Here is an 11,280-nt window from a genome sequence, read left to right as displayed (position 1 = left end):
TGGGTGAACAAATTACGGTCGGGCAATTGACAAATAGAGAAAGGCATAACAATGCATATACATGACATGGTAAATATAGTGAGATTTAATTGGGCATTACGACAAAGTACATAGACCGCCATCCAACCGCATCTATGCCTAAAAAGTCCACCTTCGAGGTTATCGTCCGAACCCCCTCCAGTATTAAGTTGCAAAGCAACGGACAATTGCATTAAGTATGGTGCGTAATGTAATCAACAACTACATCCTTAGACATAGCATCAATGTTTTATCCCTAGTGGCAACAGCACAACACAACCTTAGAACTTTCACGTCACTCGTCCCGGTGTAAATGCGGGCATGAACCCACTATCGAGCATAAATACTCCCTCTTGGAGTTAAGAGTAAAAACTTGGCCAGAGCCTCTACTAGTAACGGAGAGCATGCAAGATCATAAACAACACATGAACAATAGATTGATAATCACCATAATCATAGTACTCACTATCCATCGGATCCCGACAAACACAACATATAGAATTACATATAGATGATCTTGATCATGTTAGGCAGCTCACAAGATCTAACAATGAAGCACAACAAGGAGAAGACGACCATCTAGCTACTGCTATGGACCCATGGTCCAGGGGTGAACTACTCACTCATCACTCCGGAGGCGACCATGGCGGTGTAGAGTCCTCCGGGAGATGAATCCCCTCTCCGGCGGGGTGCCGGAGGCGATCTCCAGAATCCCCCGAGATGGGATTCGCGGCGGCGGCGTCTCTGTAAGGTTTTCCGTATCGTGGCTCTCGGTACTGGGGTTTTCGCGACGGAAGCTTTAAGTAGGCGGAGGGTCAACGCGAGGGGCCACACGAGGGGCCCGGGGGATAGGTCGGCGCGGCCGGGGCCCGGGCCGCGCCGGCCACCCCCTGGCCTCCTCGTGGCCCCACTTCGTTAGGTCTTCGGTCTTCCGGAAGCTTCGTGCAAAAATAGGACCCCGGGCGAAAGTTTCGTCCAATTCCGAGAATATTTCTTTACTAGGATTTCGAAACCAAAAACAGCAGAAAACAGAATCGGCTCTTCGGCATCTTGTTAATAGGTTAGTTCCGGAAAATGCATAAATATGACATATAATGTGCATAAAACATGTAGGTATCATCAATAAAGTAGCATGGAACATAAGAAATTATCGATACGTTGGAGACGTATCAGCATCCCCAAGCTTAGTTACTGCTCGTCCCGAGCGAGGTAAAACGATAACAAAGATAATTTCGAAGTGACATGCCTTCATAATCTTGATCATACTATTTGTAAACATATGTAATGAATGCAGCGATCAAAGCAAAGGTAATGACATGAGTAAACAAGTGAATCATATGACAAAGACTTTTCATGAATAGTACTTCAAGACAAGCATCAATAAGTCTTGCATAAGAGTTAACTCATAAAGCAATAAATCAAAGTAAAGGTGTTGAAGCAACACATAGGAAGATTAAGTTTCAGCGGTTGCTTTCAACTTGTAACATGTATATCTCATGGATATTGTCAACATAAAGTAATATAACAAGTGCAATATGCAAGTATGTAGGAATCAATGCACAGTTCACACAAGTGTTTGCTTCTTAAGGTGGAAGGAGATAGGTAAACTGACTCAACAATAAAAGTAAAAGAATGGTCCTTCAAAAGGAAAGCATCGATTGCTATATTTGTGCTAGAGCTTTTATTTTGAAAACATGAAACAATTTTGTCAACGGTAGTAATAAAGCATATGAGTTATGTAAATTATATCTTACAAGTTGCAAGCCTCATGCATAGTATACTAATAGTGCCCGCACCTCGTCCTACTTAACTTGGACTACCGGATCTTCGCATGCCATGTTTCAACCAAGTGTCACAAAGGGGTACCTCCATGCCGCCTCGTACAAAGGTCTAAGGAGAAAGCTCGCATTTCGGATTTCTCGCTTTTGATTATTCTCAACTTAGACATCCATACCGGGACAACATGGACAACGAGATAATGGACTCCTCTTAAATGCATAAGCATGTAGCAAAGTTATTATTCTCATATGAGATTGAGGATATATGTCCAAAACTGAAACTTCCACCATGGTTCATGGCTTTAGTTAGCGGCCCAATGTTCTTCTCTAACAATTTTGCATGCTCCAACCACTAAAATGATAGATCCTTCGGACAAGACGGACATGCATAGCAACTCACATGATATTCAACAATAGTTGATGGCGTTCCCCTGAAGCATGGTTATCGCACAACAAGCAACTTAATAAAATATAAAGTGCATAAGTACATATTCAATACTACGATAGTTTTTAAGGCTATTTTGTCCCATGAGCTATATATTGCAAAGGTGAATGATGGAATTTTAAAGGTAGCACTCAAGCAATTTACTTTGGAATGGCGGAGAAATACCATGTAGTAGGTAGGTATGGTGGACACAAATGGCATAGTAGTTGGCTCAAGGATTTTGGATGCATGAGAAGTATTCCCTCTCGATACAAGGTTTAGGCTAGCAAGGTTATTTGAAGCAAACTCAAGGATGAACAAGTGCAGCAAAACTCACATAAAAGACATATTGTAAACATTATAAGACTCTACACTCGTCTTCCTTGTTGTTCAAAACTCAATACTAGATATTATCTAGACCTTAGAGAAACCAAATATGCAAATCAAATTTTAGCAAGCTCTATGTATTTCTTCATTAATGGGTGCAAAGCATATGATGCAAGAGCTTAATCATGAGCACAACAATTACCAAGTATCACATTATCCAAGACATTTTAGAATTACTACATGTAGCATTTTCCAATTCCAACCATATAACAATTTAACGAAGAAGAAACTTCGCCTTGAACATTATGAGTAAAGCCTAAGGACACATGTGTCCATATGCAACAGCGGAGCGTGTCTCTCTCCCACAAAGTGAATGCTAGGATCCATCTTATTCAAACAAAAACAAAAACGAAAACAAACCGACGCTCCAAGCAAAGAATACAAGATGTGATTGAATAAAAATATAGTTTCAGGGGAGGAACCCGATGATGTTGTCGATGAAGAAGGGGATGCCTTGGGCATCCCCAAGCTTAGACGCTTGAGTCTTCTTAAAATATGCAGGGGTGAACCACGGGGCATCCCCAAGCTTAGAGCTTTCACTCCTCTTGATCATAGTATATCATTCTCCTCTCTTGACCCTTGAAAACTTCCTTCACACCAAACTTCAAGCAAACTCATTAGAGGGTTAGTGCATGATTAATAATTCACTCATTAAGAGGTGACACAATCATTATTTTCACTTCTGGACATTGCATAATGCTACTGGACATTAGTGGATCAAAGAAATAAATCCAACATAGCAAAAAAGGCAATGCGAAATAAAAGGCAGAATCTGTCAAAAACAGAACAGTCCGTAAAGACGAATTTTAAGATGGCACTAGACTTGCTCAAATGGAAAAACTCAAAACTAATGAAAGTTGCGTACATATCTGAGGATCACGCTCGTAAATTGGCAGATTTTTTCGAATTTTCTACAGAGGACTGTGCCCAGATTCGTGACAGACAGCAATGCTGTTTCTGCGCAGTAATCCCAAATATAACATCAACTTTGACATAGAAACTTTACTTGGCACAAAAACATGATAAGGAGAGGTTGCTACAGTAGTAAACAACTTCCAAGACTCAACAAAACAAAAAATTGCTGTAGGTAAAAACATGGGTTGTCTCCCATAAGCGCTTTTTTTTAACGCCTTTCAGCTAGGCGCAGAAAGTGCAAATCAAGTAACATCAAGAGTAGAAGCATCAACATCATTACCAGGGGTGTTGGGAGTTTTCTCAACCAAGCATAGTATATTTGATATATAAGTTTTAGCGTCTCCCTTTTCATTAGTCTTAGGCTTGCTACTCTCATCGAACAAATTTTCAGGAACAAGCCAAGCATAGTTATTTTCTAATGCATCATTCATAGCTAGGAGTTTACATGGTATTGGTGCTTTGATTTCCCCACCATCATTAATGTTATTAGTGTACATTATTCTATCCATGTCCATTTTTTCAAGGAGACCAATAAAATTGGTATGAGAACCTAGCATATTAAACTTAGCAAAAACCTTTCTAGCCTCTCTTGCTAGACCACCAAATTCTCTAAGAAGGGTTTCTAAAACAAAATCTTTCTTTTCCCCTTCTTCCATATCTCCAAGTGTAAGAAACATGTGTTGGATTATAGGATTGAGATTAACAAATTTAGTTTCCAACATGCGAACTAAAGCAGACAGCAGCAATTTCATAGGTAGGTGCAAGTTCTACCAAGTGTCTATCTTCAAAATCTTCGATGATACTAACATGATTGAAAAATTCTTCTATATTATTTCTCCCAACTATGGACCCACGTCCTACCGGTATGTCTTTTGTGGTGAAATTAAAAGGAAACATGATGCAAGAAGCAAAAAGTAAACTAGACAAATAAAGTAAAGACAGGTAACTAATTTTTTTGTGTTTTTGATATAGAGAGCAAGACAATAAATAAAGTAAATCTAGCAACTAATTTTTTTGTGTTTTGATTTAGTGCAGCAAACAAAGTAGTAAATAAAATAAAGCAAGACAAAAACAAAGTAAAGAGATTGAGAAGTGGAGACTCCCCTTGCAGCGTGTCTTGATCTCCCCGGCAACGGCGCCGAAAAATTATGCTTGATGGCTTGTAACTCACACGTTCGTTGGGAAACCCCAAGAGGAAGGTATGATGCGCACGGTAGCAAGTTTTCCCTCGGAAAGAAACCAAGGTTTAATCGAACCAGTAGGAGCCAAGAAGCACGTTGAAGGTTGATGGTCGCGAAATGTGATGCGGCGCAACACCAGGGATTCCGGCGCCAACTAGGAACCCGCACAACACAACCAAAGTACTTTGCCCCAACGAAACAGTGAGGTTGTCAATCTCACCGGCTTGCTGTAACAAAGGATTAAACGTATCGAGTGGAAGATGTTTGCAAAGAAAACAATAAAACAAGTAGATTGTATGCTATGTAAAGAATAGGACCGGGGTCCACAGTTCACTAGAGGTGTCTCTCCCATAAGATAAAAGCATGTTGGGTGAACAAATTACAGTCGGGAAATTGACAAATAGAGAAAGGCATAACAATGCATATACATGACATGGTAAATATAGTGAGATTTAATTGGGCATTACGACAAAGTACATAGACCGCCATCCAACTGCATCTATGCCTAAAAAGTCCACCTTCAGGTTATCGTCCGAACCCCCTCCAGTATTAAGTTGCAAAGCAACATACAATTGCATTAAGTATGGTGCGTAATGTAATCAACAACTACATCCTTAGACATAGCATCAATGTTTTATCCCTAGTGGCAACAGCACAACACAACCTTAGAACTTTCTGTCACTGTCCCCGGTGTAAATGCAGGCATGAACCCACTATCGAGCATAAATACTCCCTCTTGGAGTTAAGAGTAAAAACTTGGCCAGAGCCTCTACTAGTAACGGAGAGCATGCAAGATCATAAACAACACATGAACAATAGATTGATAATCACCATAATCATAGTACTCACTATCCATCGGATCCCGACAAACACAACATATAGAATTACATATAGATGATCTTGATCATGTTAGGCAGCTCACAAGATCTAACAATGAAGCACAACAAGGAGAAGACGACCATCTAGCTACTGCTATGGACCCATGGTCCAGGGGTGAACTACTCACTCATCACTCCGGAGGCGACCATGGCGGTGTAGAGTCCTCCGGGAGATGAATCCCCTCTCCGGCAGGGTGCCGGAGGCGATCTCCGAATCCCCCGAGATGGGATTCGCGGCGGCGGCGTCTCCGTAAGGTTTTCCGTATCGTGGCTCTCGATGCGGGGTTTTCGCGACGGAAGCTTTAAGTAGGCGGAGGGTCAACGCGAGGGGCCACACGAGGGGCCCAGGGGATAGGTCGGCGCGGCCAGGGCCTGGGCCGCGCCGGCCACCCCCTGGCCTCCTCGTGGCCCCACTTCGTTAGGTCTTCGGTCTTCTGGAAGCTTCGTGCAAAAATAGGACCCTGGGCGAAAGTTTCGTCCAATTCCGAGAATATTTCTTTACTAGGATTTCTGAAACCAAAAACAGCAGAAAACAGAGAATCGGCTCTTCGGCATCTTGTTAATAGGTTAGTTCCAGAAAATGCATAAATATGACATATAATGTGCATAAAACATGTAGGTATCATCAATAAAGTAGCATGGAACATAAGAAATTATCGATACGTTGGAGACGTATCAATACTCACTTTGGAGGCCACTGTGAAGGCCCAGCAGGACCAGCTGCAGGAGCTGGAGGAGGATGGAGAGGACATCCAGGGAGGCGAGGACTTCCTGAGTGACGACGACGACTTTGAGGAGGATGAGTTCACTGATGAGGAGGACTATGAGTTTCTGGAGTCTGGAGAGGATGGGATCATTACCATTGATGTGGATGAAGATGATGAGGAGTAGTTGCACTAGTTTCACTTATGTAGGTGTGAGTTGTATCCCGCCCCATGTACCGTAGCTTGGAGAAGAAGGGTTCTTAAAACCCTTAGTGTATTAGCTTGTAATGTGTGTTGTTTGTTATGAATGAATGTTTGTGTGTTATGTGCATCATCAAAAGACTTCAAGTTTTAAGTTTTAAAAGCTACTCAAAACAAGCCATAGAAAATTCCCTCTCGTCTCATGATCTATCTACCTGTTCAGATGGCTCGTCCGCATCGTAACGCGAACCCGGATGCTATGATGCAACTGCTGCAGCACCCCGATGGCGGACAGTGGAGACCGACGTGAGCTGAACGTCAAGCCAGCATAGCAGCACTGCAACAATTAGCCAACAACCAGCATGGCCATGGGAATCATGATCACCCAGGGTGCAAACTCAAGAATTTCCAAAACACCAACCCACCTGTTTTCAGCAAGACTGAAGAGCCGCTAGATGCAGATGATTGGCTGCAAACCATGGAGAATAACTTGGAAGTAGCTGGAGTTGATGAGAATGAGAAGGTGCTGTTTGCTACGCACTATCTCGCAGGACCAGCCAGAGCTTGGTGGACCAGCACCCGTGCCATGAACGTGGGACAGATGATGACTTGGGCTGACTTCAAGCTCAAGTTCAGCAAGTATCATGTACCACCAGGTTTGATCAAGAAGATGAGGGATGAATTCCGTGAACTGAAGCAAGGATGGATGTCGGTGGTAGAATACCACGACAGGTTCCTCACCCTGTCAAGGTACGCCCCCGATGAAACTGACACCACTGAGAAAAGGAAGGAGAGATTCCTGAACGATCTGCACGACGAGATGCAAACAGTACTAGTCAACATCCCCTTTGCCGACCTTGAAGCCCTAGTGGATTCTGCCATCCAGATGGAAGGCAAACTGCACCAAGCAAATGAGAACCGAAAGCGCCGCATGATGCATCAAAGCGGGCCCAGCAATACCCCACGGTATCGCCCTAGCTCAAGCGGTGGTTTTGCCCCCAGAAACAACAAGCCCCAGAACCAGATGTCGCGCCCCGGTTTTCAGAACCGGAGTGGAGGAAACCCAAGGCCAGGAGGCCCCCACCACAACAACAGTAACTCATATGTGCACCACAACAATAATTTCAACCGCGCTCCACCGAGAGCCCCCAACAACAACAACAACAACACCAGCACTGCACCAAGGACAGGAAGCAACGCCATCCCCGTTGCAACCAAGGACAAGGCCACAATCACCTGCTATGAATCTGGAGTTGTGGGACACTACTCTAATGAGTGCCCCAAAAGGCTGGCCAAGCTCGCCGGCAACACCGCTGCACCTGCTCAGCAGCAACGACGTGTCTCCACCGGCAAGAAGTTCGCCCCCAACAACCCGAACAACCGTGGAGGTCGCCTCTACCACATGAACGCCGAGGAAGCCCAAGAAGCCCCAGATGTGGTGTTGGGTATGTTCTCTGTTAACTCAATACCAGCAAGAGTGTTGTTTGATTCAGGAGCATCGCATTCATTTGTTACAGAAGATTTTGTGTGCACTAGTAAGATTCAACCAATCAGCTTGAAACATGTCATGATAGTTCAAATACCTGGATCAACAACTAAAGCTAGAAAATTTTGCAAAGATGTACCCATCAGAATTCATGAAATAGATTTTTATGCAAACTTGATTGTTCTGGGAACAAAAGGATTGGAAGTAGTACTGGGTATGGATTGGATGGCGAAACATCATGGATTGATAGACTGCGCCAAGAAGGCCATCACCATGACTAGTAGCACCGGAATAAAAATAGAACATGTGTCTGAGAAACTGCCCAGAAATTTCACCTGCAACCAAAGTGTAGCCAAACCAACTTTGGATCAGATCAGGGTCGTCTGTCGATACCCTGATGTGTTTCCATATGATCTACCCGGTATGCCCCCAGATCGGGATATCGAGTTTATCATCGAGTTAATTCCTGGAACAGGACCCATAGCCCAGAGAGCCTATAGCATGAACCCGGCAGAATTAGTGGAGCTGAAGAAGCAACTGGATGATATGTTGTTCAAAGGTCTGATTCGACCAAGTGCGTCGCCTTGGAGATCACCAGTTTTATTTGTGGATAAGAAGGATGGTGCCAATCGGTTATGTACGGATTATCGTAAACTTAACGATGTCACCATCAAAAACAAATACCCCTTCCCAAAGACAGAAGACATGTTTGACCAGTTGGCCGGTGCCACAGTATTCTCCAAGATTGACCTTAGGACTGGTTACCATCAGCTGAAGATCCGTGCAACGGATATCCCAAAGACTGCTTTCACCACCAGATATGGACTGTATGAGTACAATGTCATGTCATTTGGATTAACCAATGCCCCCTCTTATTTCATGAACCTCATGAATAAGATCTTCATGAACTTTTTGGATAAATTTGTCGTTGTCTTCATCGACGATATCCTTATCTACTCCAAAACCGAAGAAGAATATGAGCAACACCTGGAAGTTATCCTAGAAACCCTTAGGCAACACAAGTTGTATGCCAAGTTCAGCAAGTGCGAGTTTTGGTTGAAGGAGGTAGGATTCCTGGGACATATCTTGTCTGCAGGAGGAATTGCCGTAGATCCCGCCAAGATCAAGACCGTCACAGAATGGAAAGCCCCAACCACTCAGACCGAGGTCCGCACATTTCTTGGATTAGCGGGATATTACCGCCGATTCGTTGAAGGATTTTCCAGCATAGCCCGACCCATGACTCAACTGTTAAAGAAGGACAAGAAGTTTGAATGGACTGATAAATGTGAAGAAAGTTTCCAACAGCTCAAGAGCAGATTAACCACAGCCCCAATATTGATTATGCCGAATATCACCAAGCCATTTGATGTCTATTGTGATGCATCTAAGATTGGTCTCGGATGTGTGTTGATGCAAGAAGGCAAAGTGATATCATATCTATCCCAGCAACTGAAGCAGCATGAACAGAATTATCCAACCCATGACCTCGAGCTTGCAGCTGTAGTATTAGCCCTGAAGGTTTGGCGTCATTACCTCGATCATGGGTAACCGATGCGAGATCTATTCTGATCACAAGAGCCTGAAGTATATCTTCACACAGAAGGAACTGAATATGAGGCAGAGAAGATGGTTAGAGTTAATCAAGGATTATGATATGGGAATCCACTATCACCCCGGCAAGGCCAATGTGGTAGCGGATGCCCTGAGTAGACTGCCGTGTCAGTTAAACTCCATGATAGCAGAAGAACAGCCTAGCCTATACCAAGAGTTTGAACAGTTTAGACTGGAGCTAGTTAGTGAAGGATACCTAGCCAGCATAGAGCTGCAGCCTACTTTGATTGGACAGATCAAGGAAACCCAAAAGAGAAATGCCAGCATTGACGGAATCAAGAGTCAGGTAGCTGTAGGAAAGGCACCAGGGTTCACCGTAGATGAAGAAGGAGTACTTTGGTACAACGGACATCTGTGTGTACCGTCAGATTCAGAGTTGAAGCAAGTCATTCTGAAGGAAGCTCACGACACCCTATATTCCATTCACCCCGGAGGAACCAAGATGTACCAAGCCTGAAGGAACAATTTTGGTGGCACAGAATGAAGCGAGAGATAGGAAGCTACATCGCCAAGTGTGATATCTGTCAACGAGTCAAGGCAGAACACCAACGACCCGCAGGACTGTTGCAACCTTTACATATTCCTAAGTGGAAATGGGATTCTGTCGGTATGGACTTTATCACAGGATTGCCCAAATCTAGCAGAGGAAATGACTCCATTTGGGTAGTCATCGATAGGTTAACCAAAGTTGCACATTTCATCCCTGTCAAGACCACATACCAAGGCCCAAAACTAGCTGAGTTATACATCTCCAGAATAGTCGCCCTGCACGGTACCTCGAAGTCAATTGTGTCAGATAGAGGATCACAGTTCACCTCAAGATTCTGGCAAAAGGTGCATGAAGGACTAGGAACCCGTCTGAATTTCAGCACCGCCTATCACCCTCAGACCGACGGATAGACCAAGAGAGTCAACCAGATACTGGAAGATATGTTGCGAGCCTGTGTGCTAGAATATGGATCCAAATGGGAAGACTGCCTACCTTATGCAGAATTCTCATACAACAACAGCTATCAAGCCAGCTTACATATGGCCCCCTTTGAAGCCCTGTACGGAAGGAAATGCCGTACCCCTCTGAACTGGTCGGAAGTCGGAGAAAGCCAAGTCTTTGGACCAGATGTTCTTCGAGAAGCCGAAGAGAAGCTTGATGGCGTGTAACTCACACGTTCGTTGGGAACCCCAAGAGGAAGGTATGATGCGCACAGTAGCAAGTTTTCCCTCAGAAAAAAACCAAGGTTTAATCGAACCAGGAGGAGCCAAGAGGCACGTTGAAGGTTGATGGTGGCGAAATGTGATGCGGCGCAACACCAGGGATTCCGGCGCCAACGTGGAACCTGCACAACACAACCAAAGTACTTTGCCCCAACGAAATAGTGAGGTTGTCAATCTCACCGGCTTGCTGTAACAAAGGATTAACCATATTGTGTGGAAGATGATTGTTTGCAAGAAAACAGTAAAACAAGTATTGCAGTAGATTGTATGCGATGTAAAGAATAGGACCGGGGTCCACAGCTCACTAGAGGTGTCTCTCCCATAAGATAAAAGCATGTTGGGTGAACAAATTACAGTCGGGCAATTGACAAATAGAAAAGGGCATAACAATGCATATACATGATATGATAAATATAGTGAGATTTAATTGGGCACTACGACAAAGTACATAGACCCCCATCCAACTGCATCTATGCCTAAAA

This window comes from Lolium rigidum, chromosome 2, assembly GCF_022539505.1.
Source record: "Lolium rigidum isolate FL_2022 chromosome 2, APGP_CSIRO_Lrig_0.1, whole genome shotgun sequence".
Classification (NCBI taxonomy): domain Eukaryota; kingdom Viridiplantae; phylum Streptophyta; class Magnoliopsida; order Poales; family Poaceae; genus Lolium; species Lolium rigidum.
The sequence above is the reverse complement of the archived record's forward strand: the minus strand, read 5'-3'. Positions refer to the sequence as shown.